This window comes from Myxine glutinosa, chromosome 3 (genome assembly GCF_964187855.1).
Source record: "Myxine glutinosa chromosome 3, kmMyxGlut1.1, whole genome shotgun sequence".
Taxonomy (NCBI): Eukaryota; Metazoa; Chordata; class Myxini; order Myxiniformes; family Myxinidae; genus Myxine; species Myxine glutinosa.
The window spans coordinates 93,075,113-93,088,405 of record NC_136263.1 but is presented as its reverse complement, the minus strand read 5'-3'; the positions used below and the strand labels follow the sequence as shown (position 1 = coordinate 93,088,405).

General features: G+C 44.6%; 1 protein-coding gene across 2 annotated transcripts in view; it reads right to left on the bottom strand.

The window, feature by feature from the left end:
* Positions 1-13,293, bottom strand: part of AATK (apoptosis associated tyrosine kinase) — a 293,143-nt gene that overhangs the window by 43,827 nt on the left and 236,023 nt on the right. The window lies entirely within an intron of this gene.

Here is a 13,293-nt window from a genome sequence, read left to right as displayed (position 1 = left end):
AAGACCCAATGGACACCAAACACCCAAAACACCCGAAGACGCAAAATACCCTGTAGACTGTTGAAGACACAGAAGATAATGAAGGCCCAAAAGACCCCCAAGGACCCAGAAGACCCAAAGAACTCTGAAGACCCAAAATACCCCAAAGATCCAAAATACCACAAAGACCCAAAATACCCCAAAGACCCAAAATAATGAAAAGACCCTGAAGACCCCAAATACCCAAAAGACCCCGAGGATCCAAAAGACTCAAACAACCCCAAGGACCCAAATGACAAAGAGGATCCAAAACACCCCAAGGACTCAGAAGACCCCCAAGGATTTGAAGATCCAAAATACCCCTAAGAAACAAAATACCAAAAAGACCCAAACGACCCCAAACACCCAAAATACCCCGAAGACCCAACATACCCTGAAGACTGTTGAAGACTCAAAAGACCATGAAGACCCAAAATACCCCAATGACCCAAACTACCCCGAAGACCCAAAATACCTCAACGACCCAAAAGCCTGAAAAGACCCGAAAGAGCCAATGGACCCCAAAGACCCAAAAGACCCAAGATTTTGGTAGGACACAAAGACTCAAAAGACTCTGATGAACCAAAAGACCTCAAGGACCCAGAAGACACCGAAGACGCAATATACCCAAAATACCCGAAGACCCAAAATACCATGTACACTGTTAAAGACACAAAAAACCATGAGGACCCAAAATATCCCGAAGACCCAGAATACCCCAAGGACTCTCAAGACCCAAAAGATCCCAAAGACCCAAAAGACAGAAAAGTCCTTGAAGAACCAATGGATCGCAAACACCCAAAATACCCCGAAGACCCAAAAGACCCCAAAGACTCTTAAATACCAAAAAGACCACAAAAAACCCTAAATACACTGAAGACCCCAAATTCCTCAAAGATCCATACAGACCCCAAAGACCCAAAAGACTGAAAATACCCCAAGATCCTTAAAGACCCATAAAGACCCCAAAAACCCAAAACACTGAAAAGACCCCAAGACCCTTAAATACCTCGAATACCCAAAATACCCAAAATACCCTTAAATATCCAGAAGACCCAAAATAGCCCAAATACCCAAAATATCCCAAAGGCCCAAAAGACCCCAAAGACCCTTAATAATAATAATAATAATGCATTTATTTTATATAGCGCTTTTCAGGAAGCCCAAAGACGCTTTGACAGAGTGCAAAACATAATGCATAGCAAAACATAAAGACAATTGCAAAAAAAGAAGAATCAATAGGGAAATATTCAAAGCACAAAGGAGGGAGAAGGAGAGGAGATAGTCAGGGGTTAGATGCTGTGGGTTAAATGTTGAATGCAGTGTTGAACAGGTGGGTCTTGAGTGATGTTTTGAATGTGGTGAGTGAGGAGGAGTCTCTGATGGTGTGAGGTAGCGAGTTCCAGAGGGTGGGAGCAGCGATGGAGAAGGCCCTGTCCCCCCAGGATCTAAATTTGGTCCGGATGGGGGGGGGGGGGGGGTCAGGAGGTTGGTACCAGCAGAGCGGAGGTTGCGGGTGGGAGTATGTCTGGAGAGGAGGTCAGCCAGGTAGGATGGGGCCAGGTTATGGAGGGCTTTGTAGGTCAAGAGGAGGATTTTGTACTGGATTCTCTGGGAGATGGGGAGCCAGTGAAGCTTGTAAAGGACGGGGGTGATGTGGTCACGGGTCCGGGAATGGGTGAGTAGACGGGCAGCGGAGTTCTGAATGTATTGGAGTTTATTGGTGATTGTTGAGGGTGAACCATAAAGGAGGCTATTGCAGTAGTCCAGACGGGAAGTGATGAAGGCGTGGATGAGGGTTTCTGCAGCCACGGAGGAGAGGGATGGACGGAGACGGGCGATGTTTTTCAGGTGAAAGCAGGCTGTCTTTGTGATCTGTTTAGTGTATTTGTCGAAGGAGAGGGTTTGGTCAAAGATGATGCCAAGATTCCGGATGTGAGGGGAGGTGGATACTGGGAAACCGTCGATGTTGAGGGCAAAGTTATGGGTGGACTTGGTGAGCGTTTTTGGGCCAATGATGATTATTTCAGATTTATCACAGTTAAGTTTGAGGAAGTTGATTTGAAGCCAGGATTTTATTTCAGTGATGCAGTTTGTCAGGATAGAGTGGGTGGCGGTGGAGATGGACTTGGTGGAGATGAAAAGTTGGATGTCATCGGCGAAGCAGTGGAATTGGAGACCATGACGGCGGATTAAGTGACCGAGGGGGGACAGGTAAAGGATGAAGAGGAGGGGGCCAAGAACTGAACCTTGGGGGACACCTTGGGGGAGGGGAGCAGTGGGGGATTTGCAGTTATTGATGGAGATGAACTGACGTCTGTCAGAGAGGTATGATTTAATCCAAGAGAGGGCAGTGCCGGTAATGTTAAAGGTGGTTTCAAGTCGGGTGAGGAGGATGGTGTGATCGATGGTGTCAAAGGCGGCGCTGAGGTCGAGGAGGATGAGAATGTTGAGGTTGCCAGCGTCAGAGGAGAGGAGAAGGTCGTTGGTGATTTTGAGGAGAGCAGTTTCAGTACTGTGGTTGGAGCGGAATCCGGATTGGAATGTTTCATACAGGTTATTGGCAGAGAGGTGATGTTTGAGTTGAGTGGCTACAGCGCGTTCCAAAACCTTTGACAGAAAGGGTAGGTTGGAGATGGGTCTGAAGTTATTTAGGGTGTCAGGGTTTAGTCCAGGTTTTTTCAGAATGGGGGTAACAGCAGCAATTTTGAGGGATGGTGGGACGATGCCTGTAGACAGGGAGGAGTTTATTGTTGCAATGATAAGTGGAGAGAGAGCAGGAAGGGAGGCCTTGACAAAGCTGGAGGGGATGGGGTCAAGAGTGCAGGTGGCAGTTTTCATTCCGATGAGGAGTTCAGAGAGGTCAGTAGGGGAGACTGGGGAGAATTGAGACAGGGGATGGCAGGATAAGGGGGGGCAGGTGGTTTGAGGGGGAGCGGGTGCGGCGGTGGTCAAGCTGTTGTAGATGTTTTCAATTTTGCGTTGGAAGAATGAAAGGAAGGAGATGCAGTTGTCTATTGTGAATGACTGGGTGGTGGTGTTCAGGGGGCTGAGGAGTTTGTTTATTGTAGAGAAGAGTGCTTTTTGGTTTCCGGAGCCAGAGTGGATAATTTGAGAGTAGTAGGCTGGCGGGCGCGGGAGAGGGCATCTTTATCGTGTTGTATGTGGTCCTTGTAGGCCTGGGAGTGAACTGTGAGACCTGTTTTATTGCGGAGTCTTTCAAGTTGGCGAGCACGAGTTTTCATCAGGCGGAGTTCAGGGTTAAACCAGGGAGCAGAATGGGTGAAAGAAACTGTTTTGGTTTTTATAGGCGCAAGTTGGTCAAGGCAGGAGGAGAGAGTGTGGTTGTAGTAGTCAGTGAGGTCAGAAGGGGTGTGGAGGTCAACGAAGGGAGAAGTGGACATTTTTTCAGAGAGGGTCGATGAGAATGAGGCAGGTGAAAGAGCGTTTAGCTTACGGAAGTTGATAGTGCGATAATGCCTTGGTGCTGGGGTGGGGATGTTGATGGTCAGAGTGATGGCTAGGTGGTCAGAGAGAGTGAGGTCGGAGCCAGAGAGATGGTGCAAAATTAGTCCAGTAGAGCAGACAAGGTCCAAAATGTGACCACGGTTATGGGTAGGAAAGTTGACATGTTGAGTGAGGTTAAAGCAGGTGAGTAAATCAGTGAAGTCAGTGGTTAGCGTGGAGTCAGTGGAGTCCATGTGGATATTGAAATCACCAAGGAGGAGGATTGAGGGGGAGAGGGAACATAGCTGGGTCAGAAAGTAGGAGAAGTCAGACAGGAATGATGGGTGTGGTTTGGGAGGGCGGTAGACAACAGCCATGACTGACTGTGTGTGACCAGAGAGTTTAAAAGCCAGGTGTTCAAATGATGGAGCAGATGAGATGGAGATGAGGTTGGTCTTGATGTCTTGTCGGTGAATAACGGCAATTCCACCACCTCGGCCCTCCGAGCGTGGTTTATTGATGTAAGAATATCCATTGGGTGTGGTGAGGTTGAGCGTGTAGTAGTCCAGTGGTTGTTGCCAGGTCTCAGTGAGACAGAGAAAGTCCAGTTTATTTTCCAGGATGTAGTCGTTCAGGATGAGGCATTTGTTGTTGAGGGACCGGGTATTGAACAGGGTGAGCTTGATGTTGTTTTGTACGGCGGGTATGAATCCAGGTGATTTGGCCAGGGTTCGCAGACAGGAGGTGCGATTTTGTGCGTTGTTGTGACCAGGTGTGTTGGGACGATGAGTGGGAGTGCGCTGAGCCGACCAGAGGATGGGGATGGAGTGACCTGATTGTAAATAAACAAACTTACGACCGGAGCCACGGTGAATGTACCTGGGTCGACGCAGGAGTCCATTCGATCTTAGGAGACCTTAGACGCAGGAGACCAGGAGACCTTAATATCCAGAAGACCCAAAGGACCCCAAAGACCCAAAATACTCCAAAGACCACAATACCCTTAAAGACCCAAAAGACAACCAAAACACAAAAGGCCCTGAAGACCCAAAATTCCCCAAAGACCCATAAAGACCCAACACACTGAAAAGACCCCAAGACCCTTAAATACCACGAATACCCAAAATACCCCAAAGACCGTGAAGATCCAAAGACCTCAAAGACCCTTAAATACCCAGAAGACCCAAAAGACCATGAAGACTAAAAATACCCTGAAGACCCAAAAGACCCAGAAGACCCTTAAATACCCCAAGGACCCAAAATATCCCAAAGACTCTTAAAGACCCAGAAGACCAAAAAGACCCAAAGACCCAAAATACCCCAAAGATCCAAAAGAATTGAAAAGAGCCCGAAAACCAAAAAGTCTCTGAAAACCCAAAATACCCCGAAGACCCTTAGCGACCCCACATAACCAAACAATCCAAAACACCAAAAAGACCCTAACGACGCTGAGGACCCAGTGGAACACAAATTCCCAAATTACCCCAAAAACCCAAAATACCCCAAATACCTAGATGACTGAAAAGACCCGAGGACCCCAAAGATGCAGAGGACCCAAAAGACTCAAATGACCTTAAAGACCCCGAAGACACAAATGAACCAGAAGATCCCAAGGTTGCAAAAGAGCTTGAGCACCCAAAAGACCCAAATGAACCAGAGGACCCAAAAGACCCTTAGGACTCTGAAGCCCCAAAATAAGAGTCATCATGTCTCTTACACTGGAATTGTAGACGGTGGTTTGCAAACCGAGCCTCAAGGTCGGTGTACGGAAGCGGGTTTTTTATTATTACAATAAATACACTGCGTAGGGAGGTGAAATTCGCTGAACGTGACGTGCAACGTGCGCAGAGTAAACCGAGTGTTCATTTACGTCTGTAGGATGTAAATCCAAAACACCAAAAAGACCCTTAAAGACCCTGAAGACCCAGTGTACCCCCAAAGACCCAAATTACCCCAAAGACCCAAAATACCCAAAGATCCAGATGACCGAAAAGACCCAAGGACCCCAAAGATCCAGAGGACCCAAAAGACTCAAATGACCCAAAATACCCCGAGGACCCAAATGACCCAGAGGACACAAAAGACCCAAACTATCCCAAGGATGCAAAAGATCTTGAACACCCAAAAGTCCCAAAATGAACCAGAGGACCCAAAAGACCCCGAGGACTCCAAATACCCAAAAGAAGAGTAATTATGTCTCTTACATTGGAATTGTAGACGGTGGCTTGCACCTTGAGCCTCAAGATCGGTGTACTGAACCGTTTTTTTTAAAAATCACAACAAATACAAGGCACAGGGAGGTGACACTCGCTGAACGTGACATGCAAAATGCGCAGAGTAAACCAAGTGTTCATTTTCGTCTGTAGGATATCTAATAAACAAAGACGATATAAGCACACCTGACACTAGGCTCAGGCTTGGCACACTCACGTGGCTGCACCGTCAAATAAACTGTTTCAATCCGTCATTTTTGACGGACTTCATACTGGTGTGTATATACTATATATATATATATATATATATATATATATATATATATATATATATATACACACCAATTCTCTCAGTGGCTTTCTATCTTTGTTCCTTATGCATGGCCACATATTCTAAGTTACAAACTCCAAGCTCAGGGTGCAAATACAGCCTTGTGGGAGGGGGAGGGGTGGGCGGGGGGACGGATAAAATAAGCTATGTGGCCGTGGACTCAAACGAGTGTGTGGGGTCCGGGGTGAGGGGATAAAATTCTCGATGTAAATGTGGACCATGTAGTGCCACCTGGACCAAAAATGATGGTGGCAGAGGGTATTACAATTTCCTTCTTTACCTGGACAATGCTGAGGTTAAAGCACTCTTTGCACAGGTAAATTTGTCCACCTTACATCCTCCCTTCTCCCCCCCCCCCCCGCCAAAAAAATGGAGGCCCCACCCCTCCCCCCCTAAAATATGTATATGCAGTACATCCCTCCCTCTCCCCCTGTCTCTCTCCCCTCCCCTCCCTCTCCCCTTCCCCCTACCACTTCCTCTTTCAAGCAGCGAGGAATGTGATGACTAATCGGTCCGTGAGCGAAGCGATGGGTAGCCTCTTCTAGTTGAGCCATAAATAATGTATTTTCATGAGGCACTTCACCATTCAATCCACATAAAACAACAATAATACAATACATCATCAATAATAATGTGTGGAGGTTCATTTTAGTGTAACACTCGACAGCCTATGCCATGTAATTTCCTCAATAAAGAACTTGTTTCTTCTCTCTGTCAAAAGATTAACAACATAACTGGATATTTAGTTTAATTTTTATAATTTGTTTTTAGTTAGAGGCTAATTTTTGGTCCAGCAAATACTTTGTCATGATCACAAAATCCAAATCCAAATATTCCTTTCATTGGAACTGCTCCAGCAAAGCTAACTCTTTATTTTGTACTGTTGCTATACGCCCCCTTCGTGAATATAATTCTGATCAATATTAGTTCCTGTTATCATATCAGGAATTAAACATTTGGCAATTCCTTTATCCATCCCATCACAAAATATATATCGGGTAAAATTTTGCCATTTCAGATGCTGCAAACACGTATGAACCGCTTCAATTTGCTCACCTTCACTCCTTCATTCCCCTTTTCTCCCACCTCTGGAACAAACTCCCTCACTCTCTTCAATCCCACTCCTCCCTTCAGGTCTTTAAAACAGCTGTTCACCACCATCTCTTATCTTCCCCCATCCAAAACCTTGATCTTTTCTATCCCCGCTAATTTCACCCCAAATCCACTTTTTTGAAATACCAACTTCTTTCCTGGAATTCCTTGGTGTCCTTGTGTTTATACTTCTCCCACCCCCCCCCCCTTCCCACGCCGCCTCCCCCCAAGCCCTCTCTCCCTCCAACACATTCCCGATGTCCCTGCTCTCAAATGTTGTGTTTGTGTGCTTCCCCTTCTCTTCCCATCTTGTCTCCTGCTCCCCTTTTTATATACTTTGTTTGTTTGTCTGTTTGATTTGTTTGTGTGATAAATGTTAGCTCTTTCACGAGCCTCGATTATGTATACAAAAACGAAAAAAAGAAGAAAAAAAAAAAGGGATTGCAGTGTTACGATTATATTTACAATATTATTAGTATTAACGCTATTATTATGTTTCTTTTACATAATACCTTTTGTTTTCACTAGTTTTTCTTATTATTATTCTTCTACCATATTTTTCACCTTTGAAAACGTTGGTCCGATTGACATGAAATTTTTACCAAGTGATTAGCTAGACATGTAAAAAAAAATTTACTGCTAATTATGACGTCACGTGGTATGGGCGCCATCTTGGAAAACACCTTCAAATTTGCTCCTCCATATCTCCGAAAAGGTTGAATGGAAAAAATGGAGTTATGAAAACTCTTTCTAAAGAACTCTGCAATGGGACCAAAACAGATGTAAATTTAGGATATTAAAAGTGCTAACGTTACGATGTTAGAATTCGACAAATATATCCCTTGATGCCACTAATATGATATTTTTGTTACATGACCTTAGTCGGAAAAAAATTCAGAATGCAAAAAATTTCGACTTCATATACCGTAGTCCAAACTTTGCATCGCCCATGACAAACACATGCAGAATCGCATGCCCATGACAAACGTTTTTAAGTGTTTTTAGTTATTACGTGAGTTATGACGTTATGTTATGACGTTTTTATGCAAAAAAAACGTGTGTGTGTGTGTGTGTTTGAGTTATGACGTTTTTAAGCATAAACTTTAAATCCTATCTCTTCCCTAATTTTAGAGAATATCGAGTGGAAACTTTACACAAACGTTCCGCATGTGGGGAAGTTAAAACGTTACTTGGGAAGTTTCGATAAGTCACATGGTTTGGCCGCAATAGATAATTTTTTTCTCAGGCCATGTAAGTGATGTAACTGATTGGTTTCCTGCATCACAGCTTCGCTTCGCATACACGAGGTGAATAATAAGGTAAGTTGGAAGTTTGTGGGATTTGTAGTTTTTAAGTTATCGTCGAATAAAGAAATCGTGTCTTTGCCGAGGGCCGTGCCTTAATTTTCACTTGGCGCGATTCGTGCAGGCGGCCTGTATGGGCTCATTTCAAGTAAGAATTAAATTCGGCTTTCGGATTTGGTAGTCGCGAAGGTAGTTGAATACTCAACCACCGCAAACCTGGTGCAAATCGGATAAAATTTGACCGAGTTACCTCAGGTAATTTTCGCTTTTCTTGGAATCTTGAAAAGATTCTATTTTTTCTTCGCGACGCGAGGGGGAATTATATAATACCGGAGGCCTACACTTGGCGCGATTCATGCAGGCGGTCCGTACAGGGTCATTTCAAGTCGGATTTAAATTCGGTTTTCAGATTTGGTAGTAGCTATGGTAGTTGAATACTCGACCACCTCAAACCTGGTGCAAATCAGATAAAATTTGACCGAGTTACCTCAGTTGGCGAGTGGGTAATTATTTAATTTTTCATTTGACACGATTCCTGCAGGCTGCCCGTACATGCTTGTCTTTGCTTTGCTCGGATTTGAATTATATTTTCGCTTTTCTTGGAATCTTAAAAAGATTCTATTTTTTCTATTTTCGCTTTTCATGGAACTTTTATCTGGTCAAAATCGGTCAAACACCCACTGAAATACTCCGACAGTACTGGGACCATGATGCTATTAGTAAGGGAAACATATGAAAATCTGTTAACTAAATTGTTACCAAAAAATTTCTTCACCAATATGTTTGTAAAGGTGTGTAATAACATGTGTTAAAATGTTGAAGGTCAACTCCCGTGGGAAACCCAGAAAAAAAGCTGTTGAATTCGGGTACCGAAAAATTATTTTCGAGAATTTTTATTTTTTTTAATCGGCCCTTAAGTAACTTATGAGGGGTCAAATAAGGGTTTTTCATGATTCTGAGTTGATTGTTAACATTTATATTTCACCACAGACACTCCTTTGTGGAAAAATAATTTCTAAATATATCTCATTTCTACTTTGCAGGACATGGAGTCTAGCAATATGGATGAAGACGTTACTCCACCTGTGCTCAATTGCTTCATCTGTGCACGCTCGGATACACCAGCTGAAAGGCTCATACAGGCAACTCCAAAGGGATACTCAACTTTATTGAAACAAGCAGAAACTGTCGAAAATGTTACTATTGTGGAACGTATGAAGGAGGCTCAAAAGGAAGGAAAACTGAGGTACCACCAGAAGTGTAAAAATGATCTGTACAACAACTTTGTTGCAACCACTAAGAAGTCAGCTCAAGCATCAAAGGCAGAGAAAGAGTCATCAAAGTTGAAGAGAAGACGCACTACTTGTGAGTTCAGTTCATCAACTGGCTGCAGTTCTAGAAGATCACAGTCAGTTGACCTCCTGTATAAGGATGTAATTCTTTGCAACCAACCAGCCCAGCTCTACAAAAATAATCCAGCACAAGCTAGAAAGAAATACAGAGTGCCAGATAATTTGACTGCAGATACACTGAAGGCAAGCTTGCTGAAGACAGCACAGAGTCGCGGGGATGACTGGGGCACTGAAGTCACTGGACGCCTGGAAGGGATCAACGACTTGGTAGCAGAAGAAACACTGTACCATTTGCGATGCAAACTTATGTTTGCGAGAGGTGACAGTTTGTCCAAGACTGATGAGGAAGGAAAAAGGAAGAGAGGACAGAGGAGTATTGATGAGGAGCGAGAGGCAGTTTTTATTGAATTCTGCGAATGGTTAGACTCAGAATTAGAGCATGGGGTAATGAACATGGACCAAGTCCATGAAAAGCTGCAGGAGTTTGATCAGTCACCAGAGAAGAGCCTTTCTTATTCAAAGCATTGGCTAAAGATAAAACTTCTAGAGAAATACGAAGACACCTTGTATTTCACAACACAGGAAAGAAGGGCAGATGTACTCTGTCTCAAAGATGGCACCGACAATATTCTGCGAGAGCATCATGCTAATCTTGACCATGGAGATGAGAAGACTCGGATCATAAAGACGGCACTCAAGTTCATATCCAATGATATTGCCTTGATTGATTTAGGTCCAAAGTCATACCCCACCACACACAGTATGACTGACATGGATAGTCAGCTGACACTTGTTCCTGCAAGCCTTCAGATGTTCTTGAGACCGATTGTCAAGACAGACGTAAGAGTTGCCGTTTGGGGGCAGAATTTTATTAAGGCCTGTCGACCTCGGTCTGGAGTATTGCCACACCAAATGGGGCTTGCCATACAACTTGATCATAGATTTGGGTCAAAATGGATGCTCAACCAGTTCCACCGGCTGGGATACACTGAGTCTTACACGGAGACACAAAACTACAAATACTGCTTCCTTAATAGTAGGAGTGGAGATGATGTTCCAGATACTTCTGGCACTCTTGACACCATTGTGGAGGAAACCGATGAACAGATCAATGATGAGGTTGCGGTTGATGCTGCGCTTGAGGATCAATGCTGCGCTTGAGGATCCCGGGACTGGATCCTTCTACAGAGCATGTCTCTGAACCCCAGTGACTATGGATGGACAATAGGTGTGCATGGGTATGAGCCAGTTCCAACACTGGACCCCACGGCTCCTGAGGAGCTATTGCAGTTCACGAGCTGTAATTGTCATGGAGATTGCAGCAACCGGCGATGCAGCTGCAAGAAGAATGGGGTCACGTGCATCTCGGCCTGTGGAGTCTGTAATGGCATTACATGCAGAAACGGCAGGCATGATGTTGTTGAGTCTGAAGAAGACATAGACAATGACTGTTGAAACTTCTGACATTGTGAATGAGAAATAACTCTTGAGTATTATATATGTATGTGAAATAAAAGCTACTTTGTGTGTAAATGTAAAAGTGAAAATATAAATGTTAACAATCAACTCAGAATCATGAAAAACCCTTATTTGACCCCTCATAAGTTACTTAAGGGCCGATTAAAAAAAATAAAAATTCTCGAAAATAATTTTTCGGTACCCGAATTCAACAGCTTTTTTTCTGGGTTTCCCACGGGAGTTGAACTTCAACATTTTAACACATGTTATTACACACCTTTACAAACATATTGGTGAAGACATTTTTTGGTAACAATTTAGTTAACAGATTTGTGAAATATCTCATAAAATGCCCTTACTATATGTGCTGTGAATAATAAAGATGTGTAAAAAAAAAAGAAAAAAAAAAAAAAAGATAAAGATAAAGATAATAAAGATGTGATTTGTGATTTGTGATGTGTGTGTGTGTGTAAAGATGTGTGTATAAAGATGTGTGCAGGAAATGTCCACCAAATTCCAGTGTGTGTGTGTGTGTGTTGTGTGTGTGTTGTGTGTGTGTGTGTGTGTGTGAATGAGGATGTGTGTGTATATGGGGATGTGTGTGTATATGGGGATGTGTGTGTATATGGGGATGTGTGTGTGTGTGTGTGTGTGTGTGTGTGTGTGTGTGTGTGTGTGTGTGTGTGTGTGTGTGTGTGTATGGGGATGTGTGTGTGTGTGTGTGTGTGTGTGATGTGTTATTATATTATAGAATGTGTAAGGAAAGTTATAAATCTATATACATAAAATACAACTTGTGTGTGTGTGTGTCATATTACCGATAGACTCCTAAACGGAGAGGCTCACGTACTTGATATTTGGCACAGACATGGCCATTGAGCCTGGGAAGGACATGGCCGACCTAAAAATATTTGAAGAGATCCATATTTTTTATTCATATGTACCTCAGCGCATTTCAGCGAGGAATATTATACACGGAATCTGAGCGGTGGCAAGCAGCGTGCTGATTCGCTCAGAGCGATCACGTGATGTTCCATCCCCGCCGCCAGACCATTGAACATAAAACACAGTTTGTGTGTGTGTAATGTTGTAATGTGTGTAATGTACGGGTCTCCCTTCCCCCGCCCGGCAACGCCGGTACTGGAGGGCGTCACAGGATCGGTGAGTCTCCAAAACCGCTTCGTGCTGTTGCGAAGATACAGGACGATGTCGCGATTGTTGTGCTGCTCTCCGACCATGAGAACTGCAACGTCATTGTTGACTGGCCCTCCCCTTCCCTCCCCCTTCCCCCTCCATCCTCCCCTCCCCCTCCCCCTCCACCTTACCCCTCCCCTTCTCCCCTCACCCTCCCTTTTCCCCCTCCCCCTCCCTTTCCCCCTCCCACTCCCTTTTCCCCCTCCCCCACCCCTACCCCTTCCCCCCTCCCCCTCCCCTCTCCCCACCCCCTCCCCCTTCCCCTCGCCCTCGCCTCCCCCCTCCCACCCTCTCCTCCCCCCTCCCCCTCCCCCCTCTTCTCCCCCCCCTCTTCTCCTCTCCCCCCTCTCCTCCCCTCCCCCCCATTCCCCTCCCCTCCCCTTCCCCCTCCCCTCCCCTGCCCAGCAATGCCGGGTACTTCTGCTAGTATATGATAACACATTAAATCCTGTTGCGATTAAAGTTGGAATAAGTGATGTTGCATTGATGGGTTGACTGACTGCCTGGACGCAACTGAGGTTGTGGATCTACTGATGTACCATCTATTGATGTGGATCTATGATCGAGGTTGTGGATCCGCCGTTTGGAGAGGCCCTGGGCTGAAAGGATCGAAACCTCGAGGCCCAGCTGATGATCCATGCAGTCGGGAAACTAGTCAATTGCTTACGGGTTAAGGCTCTTGCTTTAGGTAGAGGAACTATGTTTGAGGTTTACAATTTAAATAAAGTTGAATATGGGATGTTGTGAAATTAACATCATTTACAACAATCCTTTAAATTATTTAAGTTTAGGAACAACCGATACTATACAATTAATTAAGTGTGTGTGTGTGTGTGTGTGTGTGTGTGTGTGTGTGTGTGTGTGTGTGTGTGTGTGAATAAAAG